Below are 20,067 nucleotides of genomic sequence, written 5' to 3' on the forward strand. Positions count from 1 at the left end.
GGAATCCACCAAAATTAACCCAAAATCCCATGGGCTGATTTTCTTTGTCCTTTGGATAGTCAAATTCAGTGGACAGTCAAGTTTTCCAACACTGCACCATGACCAAAGGGCTAGAACAGCCACATTTTAGGAGGACACTAGAAAGTTTGGGATATTTATGCTTGGACTCAGGCCCACGTAGTGTAGTGTAGACCCTGAAGCCCCAGGTTGGGACTCAGGATTCAACTATTCCTAACCTGGGGTTACAAAAAGAGCGTAGATGCTCGAGCCCTAGGTTAACAAATCCAGCGTCTGTTAACGTGAGTTCCGCTAACCCTGGGCTTACATTGCAGTGTAAACAAGCCCTTATTGAGGCTATTATTTTATTAGTTGCTTGTCATATTTATTTGGGAACAGATCCCTTTCTTAGCCTCGGAGACGAGTTGGTTTCCCCATGCCAGTTGCCTGTTTGATCAGGATGAGAATTCGGCCTGGCAGTTTTGTATTTACTTTACTTTAAATTTGTGTGTTTAAATTTACTGTGCTTTGTGTTAGGCATCCAATAAATGAGTTAACAATAAACTTTAGCCTTGCTCTTGGTTAACATGGGTTAAAGTACATAAAGTGGATTCGTTAATAAGCTTTTTTCTGTAGTAACTAATTCATACAACCCCCACCCCCCATAAGATAGTCACGTTCACATGGTCATCTCCGTTTAACAGAGGAGCATATCGAGAGGTAACTTGCCTAGAACTAAGAGAATCTGTGTGGGAGTCAGGACGACCCTGTTGTGAGGACAAGACAGAATCAGGTGATCAGAGTTCCATTCCTGATTCTTGTGGGACATTTGTCAAACCATTACTGAATCTTGCTGTCTCTGTTTCCTTATCTGTAAAATGGGGACAATAACTATGTCAGAGTAGTGCTAGGAGGTTAATTTTTTTTAACTCAGATACCAGAGTGATAAGTCCTGTAGAAGTGCCTACACATATAAATAAAACAGCTGTCTATACACACACAAAAAGAACAAAACTACCACTATATATAAAGCTATGTTACATCCGAATTTATGTTCCAAAAAACCACATTCAGAAATATTGATCCTGAGTGACTATTACGTGCGAGAAAATAAGTTTACAGCTACAATTCTCTCAATCACAAAACAGAACTAAATCAGCGAGCATGGTCATAAATATAAAACACGGACCATGGGTCAAGAGTAACTAGTGATTTTGGATGCTCAACTTGAAACACATTCAAGAGGACCAGATTTTCAGAAAGTGCTGAGCCCCTGCCCTTTTAAAATCTTAGTGTGTCAGATTCAATATCCGAAATTATTATTCACTTTCAAAATTGCTGGCCACTGTGTATTTTAGGAATTACTGGTCATCAGTTAGATGAAATGCAGAACAAACCCAAATCATTCTGAATGCTGCTTTCTAATATCGATATTATAAGCAACTTTAGCCAACAGGCCTAATGATAGCATCTTCATGACTAATCGTTTAGCATAATGGAAATGGGTCCATAGGGGGAAAAAAGTGTCAAAGGGTGAATGTCTCTCACTTTAAAATTGAACATCTTGGCCCTGCTTCCACGTTCATTTTCAATGAATGCCTTCAATGCCACTCAGGTGTTTATGTAACAGCAGGAGACCATTATGCTGTGACAATGTGAAATTTCATTCATTTTCTCCTCTATATCACAGTCAACCCAACATCACCAATGTACTGTGTATAGAGCGACACACCCATCCATATGTGAAGGTTTTTCCCATTTCTGAAATGTATTTCTTCCTGCTTTTATAAGGGTGGGTGCACTACAGTAGATGCACAAAATATTTGCTTTACAGCTGTCATGTGATTAAAAAAAATCATGCTGTTTTGTACATTTTCAAATATATTGATTTCAATTACAACACAGAATACAAAGTGTACAGTGCTCACTTTATATTTAATTTTTATTACAAGTATTTGCACTGTAAAAAAAGAAATAATTTTTCAATTCACTTTATACAGGTATGGTAGTGTGATCTCTATTATGAAAGTGCAACTTACAAATGTAGAATTATGTACAAAAAAAAAGCATTCAAAAACAAAACAAGGTAAAACTTTAAAGCCTACAAGTCCAATCAGTCCTACTTCTTGTTCAGCCAATCACTCAAACAAGTTTGTTTACATTTGCCGAAGATAATGCTGCCCACTTCTTATTTACAATGTCACCTGAAAGTGAGAACAGACATTTGCATGGCACTGTTCTAGCCAGCATTGCAAGATATTTACATGCCAGATGCGCTAAAGATTCAGATGTCCCTTGATGTTTCAGCCACTGTTCCAGAGAACATGTCCATGCTGGTGAGGGGTTCTCCTTGATAATGATCCAAAGCAGTGCGAATCAACACATGTTCATTTTCCATCATCTGAGTCAGATGCCATCAGCAGAAGGTTGATTGTCTTTTTTGGTGGTTCGGGTTCTGTAGTTTCTGCATCGGAGTGTTGCTGTTTTAAGACTTCTGAAAGCATGCTCCATACTTGAACCCTCTCAGATTTTGGAAGGCACTTCAGATTCTTAAATCTTGGGTTGAGTGCTGTAGCGGTCTTTAGAAATTTCACATTGGTATCTTCTTTGCCATTTGTCAAACTTGCAGTGAGAGTGTTCTTAAAATGAACAACATGTGCTGCATTTCAGAGTAGCAGCCATGTTAGTCTGTATCCACAAAAAGAACAGGAGTACTTGTGGCACCTTAGAGACTAACATTTATTTGAGCATAAGCTTTCGTGAGCTACAGCTCACTTCATCGGATGCATCATCCAAGATTGCTACAACATAAAACATATGGCAGAATGTGGGTAAAACAGAGAAGGAGACGTACAATTCACCCCCCCAAGGAGTTCATTAATAAAACAGATTTTTTTTAAATGAGTGTCATCACTATGGAAGCATGTCTTCTGGAACGGTGGCCAAAGCATGAAGAGGCATATGAATCTTTAGCACATCTGGCATGTAAATATCTTGCAACATTGGCTGCAACAATGCCATGTGAATGCCTGTTCTCACTTTCAGGTGACATTGTAATTAGGAAGTGGGCAGCATTATCTCCTGTAAATGTAAACAAACTAGTTTCTCTTAGTGATTGGCAGAGCAAGAAGTAGGATTGAGTGGATTTTTAGGCTCTAAAGTTTGACATTGTTTTGTTTTTAGTGCAGTTATGTAACAAAAAAGTCTATATTTGTAAGTTGCACTTTCTTGATAAAGAGTTCGCACTACAGTATTTGTGAGAAGTGAATTGAAAAATACTATTTCTTTTGTTTATCATTTTTATAGTGCAAATATTTGTAAAAATATAAAGTGAGCACTGTACACTTTGTATTCTGTGCTGTAATTGAAATAGATATATTTGAAAATGTAGAAAATCATCAAAAATAGGTAATAAATTTCAATTGGTATTCTGTTTAACAGTGCAATTAATTTTTTTTATCACGATTAATTTTTTGAGTTAGTCATGCAGATTAATTGCGATTAATCGACAAACCTAATTTGCTTCAACTAAAGATAAGCCTAGAAGACCTGCATGCAGCAGTTTAAAATACATGGAACTAGATTGTGAATGAATTTCCAATTGCTTTTGTAGTCAGACTCTGGAATTTGCAAGGAAACCCATACCACATAAAACAGAGAGAGTCTTGCATAGAACAAGAATTCCTGACTTCCAGTTCTTGGGTTCTAATTCTGACTGCAAAAGAATTACTTTAAACAAGTCTCCTAACCTCCTCCTCCTCCATTTCACCCTACTCACCTCAAAGAAGTAAGTGTATGAAGAGCTTCAGTGATCCTATAATGAAAGGGGCTCAGAGTGCAAAATATTATAAAATATAATACAGTGCCAGTCTATTACAGGGTTCAGAACACTTCATCATCCTTGAAAGGCATAGTGTGTGATTTTTTTTAAACTTTCTAATCCAAAAAGAATTTAATCCAAAAACTATTCTGTGTAGATGACTCTTTGGAAACTAGATAGCCTTTAAGTCTTTATGTGCACAGCTATGGAATGATTTAACTTTAAAAATACTTATAATGAAATAAAATATGGTACTGAATAAAAACAAGCATAAAAGAGACAGTGCATTTTGTCCACTTTTAATCTTTATTTGGGAACTTCTGTATTAAAAAAACCCCCAAAGCTCTGAAATTCACACAGATTTAATAGCTGGTTAAACATCAGTTAACACCAGCCAACAGTTTCCATTAAAGTGATTTTTTTTTTTTTTTGCTCAGACTATCCCAGTCAAACAGCAGTCAATGGCAGACCCTATAAATAAGCTAAACAGTTCCCAGGGGGTCAAGCCACCGAAGTAGCTTTCATGATTTCGTGAATATACATTTTCTACTTAATTACTAATATGCTGCTATTACCACATGAGATGAATTTATCCACAGCTGCCTTCAAGGTCCATCTGAGGTAAAGGAAGTGCTATCATCAGAGGGAGAACTGCAACACAAAAGAATGAAGTGGTTTTCCCAAAGGCATAGTTGTCACAACCAGAAATCAAACCCAGACTTCCTAAACCCGAAGACAGCGCTTCAGCTACAGGATCAGCCTTACATGATGCCAGGTTCATCCGGATAGCAGGTGGTGGAGTAGGTTGGTTATAAGACTACTCTAACAGACCTATTAGATAAAAAAAATTACCAAAGGCTGATAACAGTTGCACTAGTGAGCATTATAGTGGATAACAAAGAGGGGTTAGAATAGAAATTGGGACTTAAGCCTGATCCACATAAGTTTTTTTGAACCAGTATAACTCAGTTGGATAGGGATGCAATTTTCTTAACCAAAAATTGCTGCAGTGGTACACACCCCAGTGCGGATACAGTTATATCAATATAAAAGTGCCTTATACCAGTATACTTTATTTCCCTTTCCTGAAAAGAACAACTATACAAAGTAACCTTATTGTGATGCAATTGCAATGTGCCACTTTATTGGAACTATATTGGAATAGTTTGAGCAGAACAATTCGTGTGAGTGGACAAGTCCTTAGTTGCTCATATCTTTCTCAAGTTTATTTTGGGATGAATTTTTCCAAGCTTTGCATCTCAACCTGTCCAAAGATACTTTCATGTGCATGAAAGTTTAAGAAAGTCCCTCGAGGATTAGCATTTAATTCAAAAAAATATTGCTAATGTCTGAAAGTCCAGTACATTTATGTACAGTGCTTGTAAAGTACTCATGCAGTACCACCATGATCACCACCACTGTATTTGGTTACTCACTATCAAACGTCGGTGCCTTGACTGACAAAGCTCCGAGTAATCTGGATCACAACACAAAGCTTTCAAGAGCATGAGCAAAACTAGTAGATAGGGAACATGAAAGCAATATGGAAATCTATGTATGATTTTGACCTGAAAAGCATATTAATAAATGCTGCAATTCTCTTGACAGCATCATATTTATGTCTGTATTAGGTCTCCCAAGAAGGGGGAGGCCAAAACCAGACTTACGACAAAAAATGCCCCCTTTAAGAAGGCCACCAAACCAACCTTGGCTATCAGAGTTTCTAATTCTCTGATTGTTCTAGGAGGCAGAAAGGCACTCTCCCTTCCCCTTAGACAGCAGGTTGAGGAAGGAATGATTTAACAAAGACTTAAAGTCCCATACCTCAGAGCCTTGAGTCAGAGCAACCAAACTTCTAGACAGAAAAAGTCTCCGAAGCTAGCATCCTAGGGCCCACAACCCATAGCAGTCAACATGGCTGCTGGTCCCATCTCACTTTTTCTCAGCTTCCTTTTCCGGTTTATATGTAGCCTCAACCTGAAGGCAGGTTGCTCTTTGACTGCCCAGGCTTCAATTGGCTGTAAGCCTAGACTGTCTCTTAAAAGGGTAGCACACCCATCACAATGTCCCCTTCTGCGAGCACCTATCAAAGTTAGTTTTGGATAGGGTCATTCTCCCCTCCCTAAATGGGCAGAAAAGGGATTGTTTGATAACAGAGACCAAAGCATAGAGGAATCCTTTCATCAGTCCAAGATTAGGTGGAGAGACCATCCTGTAAGAATGTAATATTGGGTGACCTTTTGAAGGTAAACTTGTATCATATGAGTGAATGCTAAATGGATACACTTCTGGAGATAGCTGAAGTAGGAGTCTGAGGCAATAACTAGTACATAAGGATTCATCGCTCTGCTCTACAGATGAAAAAGTACAATTAATTTTCACTGCAAAAAATAATTGAAAACATGAGACTATTGAGATACGCATAAGTGTTCAAATGTATATTTTATTACTGTTTTTCTATTATCTAGAGGAAAACTAATGAACTTCCATTTACAGTTTCCAATTTATTGATATTGACATTATATACAGTTTGTCTATGGTCTATGATTTCTACTTTTTCCTCTGTCATGCTGCCGATTTCCAGCTCAGCCCTCAATCCCAGCTCTCAGAATGGATAATACCACTCTTAGCATACAGTCGTATTTGCCATTTGACTTCCAGCAATATGACTCCTGCTGGTATATAAAATAGAAAACTTTGGAAACCATTGCTTTTAGAGAGAATTCTACCTATATATTGTTTAAGACATTAAATACTGTGGTATTAATGTGCCAAACAAAATTTTGATAATATACCACACACACACACCTCATTTCTTCCTTTTCCCATGCAGTCCCTTAATAAAAATTATACCCCCTCCTCCTGTGTAAGAAATTTCTTTTTCTGGGTAATAAAATCATCCTCTTTTTAAGCATTGAGTAAGTAGATTTTTTTTTTAAATTGGATGCTGAGTTTTCATGACAATTTTGCAAGAACACACACACATAGAACCTGTGTTCCTGGAAAAAGCTCTGTTGAAAACATGTGTGTTTCTGGATCTCTAAGTCATTCAGGCTTGGGCCATACTTGATACTGTCTCTCCCGTATTTCCCTGCTCTTCATTATGAGAGACATATGAAAAACCTCCCAAGAAATCTCACACTAAATGTATTTTGTACTTATTTTCAAAGCATCTTACAAAAAGTAATAAAGCCAGAGCTTTCATTTTCACAGTCATTTCCCTGCCAGCGCTGCCTAGCCTCTGCCTGTGGCACATAATACTCGAGTCTCCTGCAGACAGTAATACTTTGATCTAATTTCAATTGTTGAGTACAGTGTGTGGGTGCTGAGTGGTGTAGGTGTCCTGTGATATACAGGAGGTCAGACTAGATGATCTGGTGCTCCCTTCCAGCCTTAAACTATAGGACTATGACCCAGCAGGAAAAGGCAAAAAGAATTTCAATGGACTTTTGCTTAAGTAAAGACTGCAAAATTTGTCCCTAAATGGACTTCTACACATGAACAATCCATTGCCACAAACCAGGGATCACAGTAGAAAAATTCAAAGATAGAGAACATAGTGGCTCCCATCCCAGTGGTGGGAGGTGACTATAATGTTGAGATTAATGGAATTACTCAATAGGCTGAGTAGCCTGTATTTACACTGGCAATGAGAATCCATTTCCTCCCAAGTGCTCTGCCCTCTGCAATGCATACTCCATTACCAGGCTACACACAAGTGACTGCAAGGCCCTGACTTTTCAGTTCTGTTGTATTTAATATTTTATACACTTTTTAAAAAGGAAAGCAAAGTTCATGATGGGAGTCTATACAATATTATTTACTTGGGCGGGGGGTGGGGGAGTGTTACCATTTTACCTACCATACAAATACGGATGATGGTGTGTAATGGAAAGCCTTACAAAGCAGCTCGTCAGAAGAGTCTGCTTCTCCAAAGCAATTTCCAGTGTTGCTTTTCTTTTTCCAGAGAGTTTTTTATTGCCTAAGTACATAAGGGAGAGAATGGTACAGACTGTGGGTCTGCACGAACATACAGTATTGTAGTGAAGCCGATACATTTAATTTCAGACTTAACCAACAGTGATAAAAGCAAAAGGAAGAGGAAAGGAAAGTTAGAAGAAGATGATATAGGGCCCAGTCTTGTCCTCTGCTGTGCTAGTGCACACATAAGAGGAAGGGGAAGGCTATAGGGAGTTCTCTCCCCCATTCATACAAAACAGAAGTAGACGTCTATTTCACACCAAGTGTTTGAAGCAATGAATTGCTAAAATACCACCCATGCACCATTTTCCTCAAGGGATTAATCTGGATCTGAGGGAGTACAGTCAGTGTGCCAGCATATGCCATCTATAAAAGGTGCAGGCAAACTAATTCTGTCATGAGGAGTTCATAGCATGCTCATCCCTGCAACACATTGTGCTGGACCTGCCATAGGATGTTTTGCCCTTCATCAACATGTCTGAAACGCCAGTCCAGTGGCTACTTACTGCTCTTTCATGGGTATTTTTACCAAGGGCAAGATTTGGCCCAGAGAGCTTGATGAACTAGTGGGAGTAAGAAACCAGTTTAGGTGAATATTATATGCAATGCCTAGCAGCCTCAATCAACCTTATAAACTCGAAGTCCAGGAAAACTTCCTGCATTCAGATGAAGGATGCTAGGCTTTTGCTTCTGAGGGCCGATGCTCTTTTGTATCCATAGCTTAACAAATCCATAGCCCTCTAGGGCTTCATAGTTGTCAGTATGCTCAATTTAGGGGAAAGGATATGATTTATATGTTGAACTTATGCTAAGTTTTTATTAGGAGAAATAGAACTTTAGCCCTGAAGAGACTCAAATTCTGTGGCTGCGAAGAGTGTTCTTAGATTCACTGGCCAGTGAGCTAGCCCACCACTGTATAGGCACCCACATTAGTATTTAATGAAGAGCCATGTAGAACTCAACATTTCTCTTCCGAAGAAAATTGATGCAACCGTTTTCTATTTATGTCATTTGTACACACTAGGAATCATTGTGAATCCAAGACACTAAAATTCAGTCAGAACTACATTTTGCATGATTTTGATGTGAGACAGTAAGTCAGCTCAGATTCACTAGGCCCAGCTTTGACCCACGGTAATCTTGGGCAAGGCATATAGCCTTTACGTATCTCAGTTTTATCATCTGCACGATGGATGAGACATTGGGAAAGAGACTTCCCAACTCCACCCACAAAATGAACTACACCCAGGCAAGTTGCCAAAATGAAGCGCCACTCTCAGTAGATTGCTCAGATATTCAAAATATGATTGTGTTCTGTCCTGGCTCTTTGGGGGGGGTGGGGGGAAATGTTGGGTCTCCACGTGCTGCCTCCCGCCCCAAGCAACGACTCTGCAGCTTCCATTAGCCAGGAACTACAGCCAAGGGAGCTGCACGGGTGGCGCCTGTGGGCAGCAGCGTGCAGAGACCCCCTTACTCTCCCACCTAGGAGCTGCTGCCAGAGGGGTGTGCTGGTCGCTTTGGGAGGTGCCCCACTCAAGGTAAGTGCCCCCGCCACCTTCCTCCCGCACTCCAACCCCCTGCCCCAGCCCAGAGCCCACACCTGGGGCCTGACCCGCACACCCCCTCCTATACCCCAACCACCTGCCCCAATCAAGGTATCTCACTTTATTTTCATTTACTTCCCATTACTTATAATGTAGGAGGAGGAGGAAAAAAAAAGAATGAAAAACAGGGGGGTGAGGGGAAGAGGGGGAAGAAAAAGAAAGAATGTTATTTTTCTTGGTTGGGTTCTGAGGAGGGCCCCCCAAAAATGAAGCTGTTCACAGGGCCCCACTAACTCTAAATCTGCCACTGTACAAAGTACTTAAAAACTACTTGCTTACAAAAATAAAACATAGAAATATAAATGTGACAGTGCACTATTACTGAGAAAATGCTGACTTTCTAATTTTTACATATAATTATAAAATAAATCAATTGGAGGAATATAAATATTGTACATACATTTCAGTGTATAGTCTATAGAGAAATATAAAGAAGTCAGTGTCTGTATGAAATTTTAGTTTGTACTGACTTCACTAGTGCTTTTTACGTAGCCTGGTATAAAATTAGGCAAATATCTAGATGAGTTGATGTACCCCCTGAAAAACCTCTGCGTACCTTCAGGGGTACATGTACCCCTGGTTGAGAAGCACCGATCTAGATGGCAGCCATCACACCTACACACAAACTTACTTGTACCAATGCAAACCCCTACATTTACAGGGACAAGCTAAACCATGGTGTCCACATATGACCAGTTTAATTAAACTGGTGTAAGTTTGTGTGTTGACAAGACCTAAACTACAAGTGGAAGCTAAACCAATATAAAGTTTAAATCAATGTCAGTGTCCACACACAAAATGGCACTGGTTTAACGTCACCCTTCTAGCTAAACCAGCGTGATCATGTGTGTGGACAAGGATGGATTTGTTTTTAAAAGAAAAGCCGAGATTCCATAGCAAAAGATAGCCACTTTGGAGGAGTGCCAGTACACCTTACCATCCCGTACCACCCAAGTGCAAGCCCTAGGTGTGATAAAACTTACTCTACTTCACAGGAAAGTTAGATCGCTTAATTCATGTTTGCAAAGCACATTGAGATGCTCAGATGGAAGGTCCTATAGAAGGATGAAGTAGGATGTTATTGCTAATAAATTATGAATTAAACACTTCTCAAACATGGGGATTTAAGGGAGACAGATTAAGTTATTTGATCAACTTAATTCCCTTATTTAATGAGTGCAGACTCATAAGTACTGTGCATTTGAATCCGGCTCTTACACAGCTTTATCTTTAAGAAGTAAAATGCATGACTGTAGTGGGCTAAAGTAGATTTACTTTCCTGGTGTTCTTTGGAATGGATATCTTGCATGATTGAACAGAGCTTTGTTCAATTCTCAAAGCAATTTACCAGAAGTGAGAACAGAACGCTTAGTAAAGCAAGTTGGTCAGTCCTGGATGATTACTTCTTATTCCAGAACAATTACAATAAAGGGAAAATGGGTTATGTTGCTGTAAAAATATGATTCTTTCCAAATAGTAGCAGAGTAACACATGAATACCCAACCAAAGCCACTATACAGAAAACAAAAATAGATCCATATCATGCCAGAAGAGGTCTTAATTCTATTTTTTTAAGGTACATACGGAGAAGAATACATGCCTCAGGAGACTGGCAATTATGGAGGGGAAGTTGTTCAATTCTACGTTATCAGTTCAAACCCCACCAAGGTCAGCAGTGTGCAACTCATTTCTGTCTTATGGCTCTCTGGTGGCCTTTATTAAGTGAAATGGTGGTCTCAGTACTGTTCCTGGCAGAAAGATAATCACATCACAAACCCATCACATAGCTAGCATTAGTTGAGAACCATGATGGGGGGAGGAGGGGAGGGATTGTGCATCCTAGACCAAAATCTCTCATCTAGACCAGACTGTCTGAGTACTACCTCCAGTAGGTTGCTGGAAAAAATCAGCTGTCATTGCTTGCACAGCACCTGCTCCATAGACAAATGGATTATTTCGGTCTTCCGTTCTGGAAGGACAGACTTTTGGTTAAAACACTAGCCTGAGACTCAGAAAAATTGGGTGCAATTCCTGGTTCTGCCACATAGTTAGTCCCTCTGTGTCTCAGTTTACAAATGGGGAAATTATGGCCTCAATTTTCAAAAGGTTCTGAGAACCCATACCTCTGAGGTCACTGGAAGCTGAGGGTGCTCAGCTGAATTAGAGAGTCTAATATTTCCCTATTCCAGAGAGGAGATGAAGGGGTAAGTTTATTAATGCGTGAGGAGCTCAGATAGTAGACGTCACAGAAGGAAATAAAAAGAATGTAATACCTCACCTCCACACTAAATTTGCCCCCAAATAAATACTCTCTGAAAAGGACAGAGAGAAGTTTCAGCTGCTGAGATTTTAGAAGTGGCCTCATTTAGCTGAGTTTTAATCTTTTACACAAAAATAAAATTAAAAAACAATTTTTCCTTTTGAAAGTGTGTCGAGCCCACAGAATTTGTAGCCATCAACAGATCATAAATAGAGACGAAATTAGTCACATTTTCCAACATACTCAAAGCTACTCCTGCCCTGCATTGCATGGGTATGATATTATTGCATGAGGTACAGAAAGGCTCTTTACTTCCCCAACACATTTGCAGGGGGGATTCTTATCTACATGAAGCACTCAAGAGAGCAGAAGGGAGTGGGTCACCCAGCTGTCACACCTGCTGATACACTTCAGACAGAAAAGGGAATGAGTTGCTGGATAGGGGCTATGGCCAAGAGCACGAGCTGTGATTGGCAGCTCAGGTAGGCAAGGAATGCATACAGTTCTGTTTTAGCGAGGTATTGAAGTGCACCTGACTCACTCTACACCGCACTGATTGGATGTCAAGTGCCAAACACAGCCAGCATCATTCTGCTCATGCCTTTTCCCACTCAGCCACATTTCATAAAGGCAGTTTTCCTTCCTTAGATTTTAAATTAGCATGCAATTGAGGTTTTTGGCAACCCATCTTCTATACATGAAAACATATAGCATATCTGGTTTTTTTTGTTTATTTTTTTAAAAAACGATGCTTTTTGATCTAAACAAAATTGAAATATTAAAAGGTAAGAAACCTCCTAAATACAGAGGTTTATCAAATTCCTTAAAAGCTTTTTTATGTAGATTTAGTCAATTGAGAACAGCAGAGATTACATAAAATAAGGTTAAACAAAAAGATTTGCAGTAAAACATGGAGAAGTGCAACTTTGAAAAATAAAGAAGAATGTTCACTAATTTATTTTAAAAGGGAGAAAAGCTTGTCTCTTTCACCCGTAGAAGTTGGCCCAATAAGAGATATTACCTCCCTCACCTTGTGTCTCCAGTATTCTGGGATCAACATATCTGCTACACCACCACTGCAAACAGGGGAAACTAGACACTTATCTTCAACTGTTTATGGGCAAGACTCTGCTGTTGAATCTGGATGGCAGATTCCAACTCTTATCACCTGTTTTACCTATGTGGTTGCCAACCCCTTGAGGTCCTTGAATGGAAGATGCTCCATACATGCATATGTATAATTTTTAGTTATATACAGCTCCCCAGAAAACTAGTGATATGCTATACTGACCTCCTCTCAATGGTCTGCTGGACAATCTTCAAAAATTGCAACTCTTTCATGGATTCCCCACACCCCACTACCCACTCATTTTCTCCTAAGCTTTTCCTGAATACAGTCAGCTTGATATTGTTTTGACCAACTACTAAACTATTCCTAGGGCTAGCACGTATTTTTGTATATTTAGTGCTTGTAAAGTTATCTTACTGGAAGCAAAGGATACAGAAGCCTTTGGTTTACCCACATCACAGGCAGCATCAATGCAAATCTCACATTGCCAGCCATTAGAGTTTGGGTCCAATCCTCTATTGCCTTACCCCTTGGGTCACTCTTTACCTCTGTGTCAAAGGTTGAATAAGGGTAGCAATTAACACCAATGTCAATTTGCCATGTATAAATGACAAGATATAGATGCATCAATCTAAAGGTATAAAAGGGTATTTTAACATCCGTCTCTCACTTTTTAGTTTCTTTGCAGATATTGCCAACAAGGCTGCTAATCAGTGCTAAATCTGGAGATCATTTTATGAGAAGGACATCTGTTTACTAGGGAATCAAATGAAACCACCAACTTATTTCTCATCCACTAGAATAATGAACCGTCAGTCATCATTTTCCGTCTACCAGCCTGGATCTGAAGGGGAGGATTACACTCCCAGGAGAATTAGTCCACACCTAACTGTAGTGCAGCATTTAGACAGACCACCTGTCCTCCCCATCACATTTAATCCACCAACTAGCTCATCACAGCATGCTCTGCACTCTCAAGGACAAGCTGCAGATCAGCATTTGAAATAATGTTTCTGCTATAAGATGGTTTAGTCTTTGGAAATATATTTTTAAATGAATTAAGTGCTGCCACCTGAATATTAAATAAAACATCTGCTTTTGCTGCCGGTTTGCACCGAGGGGCACTTTGGAGAGCCAGGTTATTGTGATTTTTATGCTACTCATGTTCAAAAACAATTACTTTCAAATGAAACTGACATCATTTGTCCTGACATACTGTAGCTGTGCATAAAACTCTTGTATCACTCGATTTTTTTCTGAATTAATCTGCTGGGTTATGAAACTTGCTCATTTTAAATTTTAGGAAGATTGCATTTTTTTTTAAATCCCCCTCCACGCACTCTTGAAATGATACAAGAGGCTTTCATGGAGTAAATGCTAGAAGCAATGCATTTGTCATCCTGTAAATGAGAAAAAAAAAATATGGGTAAAACTGGAGCTAGATTAAATCTCTTATGATTTTACAAAATTAACTCACTTTAGGTCAGGATCCGTTTGTTCTATGTTTGTACAGCACCTGACACAATCTGATCTTGGTCCATGGGATTCTTAGGTGCTACTGCAAAACAAAACAAAGAATGGGAGTGGATTCAGGTCCTGTTTGATCCAAACTCAACATTCATTTGTGTGCGAAAGTGAGACTATATTAGATTTTTAAAACCCTTGTTTTTGGCCTATCACCACAACAGGGTTACAGGCATATTATTTTAGAGCTTTCAATGGTTAACTGTGTCCAGTCCATTATCTCTAGCTAGTAGCAGCGTGTGAGGCTAGCTTACATACAGCCCTGCTCCTTGAAGCAACACGTCCACGTTAGTATTAACAAACTGGAGTTTGAAAGCTTTTCAAACATTGTAAATGTCCCCTAGACCAGTGGTTTTCAAACTGTGGGTCGCAACTCAGTATTGGAAGGCACTGGGTCACAGTGACTCTAGCTCTGCTGGCTCACAGGCATCAACAATTTTCTTCAACTGGGTCACCAGAAAAGAAGTTTGAAAACCACTGCCCTAAACAGGAGTCAGCTCAGCTATTTGGTCTGTGCCTTTATCCCATTTGTGTCAGTTGTATTATCAAGGAAGGAATGAGATTGGAGGGAGAAGAGGGGAACAGAGTTTGCTTCACTGTAAGGGACTTGCCCCTCCAAAAGAGTTCTTATCAATTATTAGACACAAGACTGGTAGACCCACAGCTGTGTTTATTTACAGAACAGGTTCAGGACAGACAGCAGCTGCACGTGCTTCCTAAACAATACGACTCTGGAGGAAATACCTCGGAGGACAAGGTAACTCAGTCTCCACAGCCCTTTCACTCCTTGGACTTTGCTACAACAATCAACGAGGGTGCCAGTTGTGATATTCAAATGACAAACTGCCATTTGTCCAAAAGAAGGTAGACTGAGAACCCAAATATATTTCACATGGGTCATCAGCCAGGCATCAGAGGCAACACTCTCACTTACCAACTTGACCTGGATTCAAACCAGTCTCCTAGATGTGGGAGACTCCATATCCCATTCTCAGCTACATTATAAAGGCCCAAACCAAAGAGATCCATCCATTGGCCCCAATCATCTTTCCTGGGCAAAATTTTCAACTCAGAGAGAGTTTTGCTTGAATGAGAAATGTATCTACTGAGCACAGATGAATAAAAAAAGAAAAACCCTATCCTACATCACAGTTGTGTTTTTACATGTTATTAGACAAGGAGACCATATGAAAAAATTAAATTTTGACTTGAACTTTAAAGAACCTTCAGCTCCTTTGGGTAACAGTTCAGCTGAGAGAACATTTAGCCATATTAATACATTAAAAAAAAAAAAGAGTACTTGTGGCACCTTAGAGACTAACAAATTTATTTGAGCATTAGCTTTCGTGATCCGATGAAGTGAGCTGTAGCTCACGAAAGCTTACGCTCAAATAAATTTGTTAGTCTCTAAGGTGCCACAAGTACTCCTTTTCTTTTTGCGAATACAGACTAACACGGCTGCTACTCCGAAACCCGGTATTAATACATGGCTCTTTTAAGTGCAGAAGGCTCACTTTATAAAAAAGCTAGTTAATGTACTTTCTGGGGGGGGCAAAGTTCTCCATGAAATTTACTCAAAAATATAAAACACTTTTGCAAACTCCAGTAAAATTTTTCCTGTTCAGAAAAGGAAAGTCCTCTTTTTAAACAAAATCGCACATCTTTCTTTTAACCTAAAAGAACCATGTAGGTAAAGATACCACAGAACAAATATCCTCACAGAATCTAAGTACCAATGGTAATTCCTCTAAGAGACATATCCTAATTAATGTCCCCACAGATTTTGGTTTGGGGGGGGGGGGAGTTTGAGCTTAATTCAGGGACATGTTTATAATATGGTTAGGTGCCATCTACACAGCAAGACCTTGTTATGTTTGTCCATACACAAAGAGCAGTCTGAATGACTTTCCTTACAGGAAACAAACTACACAAGAAAGAACAAAGACAGACTCTGAAGGCAAGTGTGTGCACACAAATGTAGGACATAGGCATTGCTTCTCTACAGTATGTTGTTGCAGCAACTCTGCCTCACAAAATGGCTGCCTGTCTCACACTGTTTTTAGAAATTTAAAGTTGTAGTACATGGAAAACAAGGCAAAAAGGTTACATCCCTAAGTGTACCATAGACAGGACCATGTTTTAGCCTTGTTTGGGGACAGCTGTATTGTGAACAGATTTTCCAGCAAAGTTGATTTTTATAGCTAATATGGATGTGGAGCAGGGTAGGGAGCAGCCAGGTGATAACACAGTTAGCAAACTTGCTAAAACTTCGTAGGGCAGACGCACTAACAATTAAATGGGGTGCTTATCATAAAGGCTTCCATCACCATAGCTGTGCAATTCTTATCTGATTCTGATACATACATTTCCGACTTTAGTAAGCACTAATTAACAACAAGCACACAGTCATTTCATGCAACCATGTGATGGAAGGCTCAATTTAACTCAGTGAGGAGAAAGATGGTGTATAGCTCCTCCCTCTTCTGCATGCTGGCAGGCTGTAATTAGCTCTCAGGCTAGGAGTGCAGCTGTTGCTAGTTGACTGAGAGAAGGCAGAGTCAGAGCCAGTTGACAGGAAGAAGCTAGGAGGGAGGAACAAGACCAAACAGCAGTTGGGCAATAACACCCCAGTTTCCTGTCTTTAGAGCCCTGTATGGATACAAAATTTGTATCTACATCCTATCTGCAAAAACAGTCTGTGGATATAAAGCAGGTATCTATGGATTTGCAGGCTGTACTTGTCTTGCCAGTATTTCCTCCTGCTCTCCAACCTGACAGTAGACTGTTTTCTGGTCAATGACCCCCTGATGGATCCTGGAATCCAAACTTTGTGGGCATCAAGCATCTCATCAGCTGGGAGACTGGATCCTGCTTCAGTTAAACGTTGGACTGGTCAACCCCATGACAGAGCATTTCCCAAATAAGTGACCAATTTTAGATTGACTGAAACATCGCTGGAATTTCCAGGCACCCTTTTCAAGTTCTCTGGAAAACTCTTGTCAGGAGCAAAAAGTTACCAATAAATGTGATGACTCTAAAACCTCAAGTCTCACTGTTAAATTATTGGCATGAATAACTGTTTAGGGCCAAACTCTATCCTCCATTACACCAGTGCAATTTCACTATCTAAAAGGGCTCTTAGACTTAATACATCCAAGGTATTTTGTAATAGTTCTCAGTAGCTAATAGGCAACTTTTCAGATAGCATGATGAAAAACCTGAGATGTAACTTGTAGCCCAAAATGGAAAAATCTGTACTCTCTCCTATAGAGTTTAGCAGGATCAAGGTGGAACCCTATGACCAGTGTACCTACAGAAAGCATTTTTAAAAAACAGCATTGTACTGAATTCCTGTTTTTAGCTGATCCACATTTGATAGACTTGTCAGGGAGTGAATAGCTGCAGGTGAGGTTGTCATATGTGTTACTTCCCAGACTATATTGTTCATTCCTTCTGTTTTGAGAGCTAATGAATTCCACATTTGTCATAACACGTTATGAGCTGAGCACTTGCAGCTCCCATTGACTTTTGGTGGAGTGATGGCTAAAAGTCAGGCCCTATATAACCTAAGTAAAGGCCTGATCCTGCAAACCCTCACTCAATGTTTTGCCTGAGTAAAGGCTGACGAATCAGGCTCCAAGTCAGAAACTCAAACTACTTAAGTTACATTTAAAATTCCCATCCATCCATAGCATTAACTTGGAAAAAAAATTAAATATATACAATGGACATCATTAGAGTGGTCTTGTTTCTGCTACAGTACTTAATGATGCTTAGAAATCCTATGGTATCATCCTGAGTACAGAGAATGGCATTTGATGTTTATGAAGTCTTAAGTAGTTAATTATGCCTAAGGAGAGCTTACAATAAAGTAGATATTAATAGCTGGAGTAGATCCATCTTTTCAACTTCATCACTTGGATCACAAACAATTTTTAACAATTACCATCAGAATTTACTAAATATACTTTTTCCATAGGTTTCCCTCTTCCCCGTTATTATACTTAATCTTTGCATGTATAGTAGCCAAATACCAAAATGTGTCAGCAATTGATATTGCCTTGAGGGGCTAGCATCTCCATTGGATTCTCACTTCAGCTATCATAAGAACTCAATACAATTCACAGAAATGTGAACTCTGGCTATGTCCTCGAGATCAAGGGATCATTTGTTATTAAGATGTAGGAAAACTATCAGGGAGAAAACTAATGAAGCAACAATATACTCATCAAGCAGAATGTAATTTAACTGTGAAGCAGCCCCATTGGAAATGCTAGATGACTTTACTTAGACTTACAGCAGCAGCAAATGTCAGCAGCAATTATTCTCCTCATATTTGTAGATTAAGTGCTTAGGTCTTTTTTTTCCCTCTCCCCCTGTGTTTGTCCGAGTGCTAGGGAGGAAAAACTCCCAGGGAACAGCATGCCAGGGAATAGGGAATCTGACAATCTACTATGTTTTGGACCTCTGAAAGTACCAAGCAAGAGGGAAATACTGATCTTCTTTAACAGTAGGCATATTAAAGACAACAGCCACAACTAGAGACACAAACAGGATTCCACACATCTGGAGTACCAGTTTTGTATCGCTTGCTTACCAAGATCCACACTCTACCTGAAATTATCTATTTCTTTCCTAACAGAGACATCTCAATAATACACTATAAATAAAAATTACAGAAGAGGAAGGATGTTCCTTTTGGCTTTTGAGTGTTTTCCTTGCACTGAGAATTTCTTCTCTTGAGGTTTAAGAGTGAGAAATGGATTCAGATAGTGGATGAAAAATATCTAACTTTCCTTTAAGCTGCCAGCTTGGGCTACCTTCTTCCAGAGCAGAGGAAAACATTAACTTGGTGTTACTTTCCTAAATAATGAATTATCCAGAAAAATACAGCTTACCTTCCACCACACTGGAACACTAGTATTTTCTCTAATAAAAGTAGAAGCTCCTACCTGAAGAAAACTTATTTGTTACTCCTTCCGACTTGACTCTACAAACAAACACTGAATCTCCTTGCAGCTACTTTCTGTTAATTGGAGGCTGTTAGGCCCCAGCCAGTCCCACAGGTGCCTAATTTCAGACAGTCACTGGGACAGCAATTGACAGCAATAAGGACTGAAGCAGAGACCTGCAGTAAAAACCTGCCTTTTCACTTCAGGCAGGAATTTGGGCTCCAGTAAAATTCTCCAGAGCCGGGTTTGAATATGCTCTGGAACGTGGGGAACTAGAACCCTGGTTTGTTTGTTTGTTTATTCATTGTAGTATGTGTGTTTTATAGTAATTTGTTCTGGTATCCTTTCTGAGAGTTTATTCCAGTAATTCAGATGATGATAGGGATGTATTTACCATTTTCCTCACCTCTGCTAATGTTGGGATTATTCTAGCAATTAAAATAGTAAGGCCCACTGTTTTCAATAGGAGTTAAACACCTAAATATCTTGGGCCTAAATGCCCCCACTCATAACACACCTCCTCTCATTGTTCAAGCACTCATTTGTTCATTGTTTTATTTGGAAAATATATGCTACTCTATAAATTAAACATTCTAGAGAGTCTCTTCCCTCTAGGAAGGATCAACATATGGTAAGGACCAAGAGGTAAGCTTGAAATGCACTGAAGTGAAATTTGGTTCAGTTGTTTTAATTGCACAGAGGTGATGAAATCAATTGCTTGAGGATTTGTTCAAATGGTTGGTGAGTTGTTGCAGCTGTTTTAATTTAAAAGGTATGCTCAAGAAATGCAGTTTTTACATGTATTGCAGAGTTAGCTTTTTTTCCTGGGTGGAGGTGGGGATATTTTGTGCATGCAACTG

The 20,067-nt window shown here is 39.4% G+C and overlaps 1 long non-coding RNA gene across 2 annotated transcripts in view; it reads right to left on the reverse strand.

Moving 5' to 3' along the window:
• The window catches only part of LOC122456587, a 177,169-nt gene extending 157,717 nt beyond the window's left edge, over positions 1-19,452 (reverse strand). For both annotated transcript variants that reach the window (XR_006275534.1, XR_006275535.1), the window contains exons 1-3: positions 19,154-19,452; positions 14,209-14,289; positions 4,393-4,468 (exon numbers count right to left, since the gene is read on the reverse strand). This is a non-coding gene — a long non-coding RNA (uncharacterized LOC122456587). The remainder of the gene's footprint in view (positions 1-4,392; positions 4,469-14,208; positions 14,290-19,153) is intronic.
• Positions 19,453-20,067: the final 615 nt, after the last annotated feature.

Source organism: Dermochelys coriacea, chromosome 14, assembly GCF_009764565.3.
Source record: "Dermochelys coriacea isolate rDerCor1 chromosome 14, rDerCor1.pri.v4, whole genome shotgun sequence".
Lineage (NCBI taxonomy): Eukaryota > Metazoa > Chordata > Testudines > Dermochelyidae > Dermochelys > Dermochelys coriacea.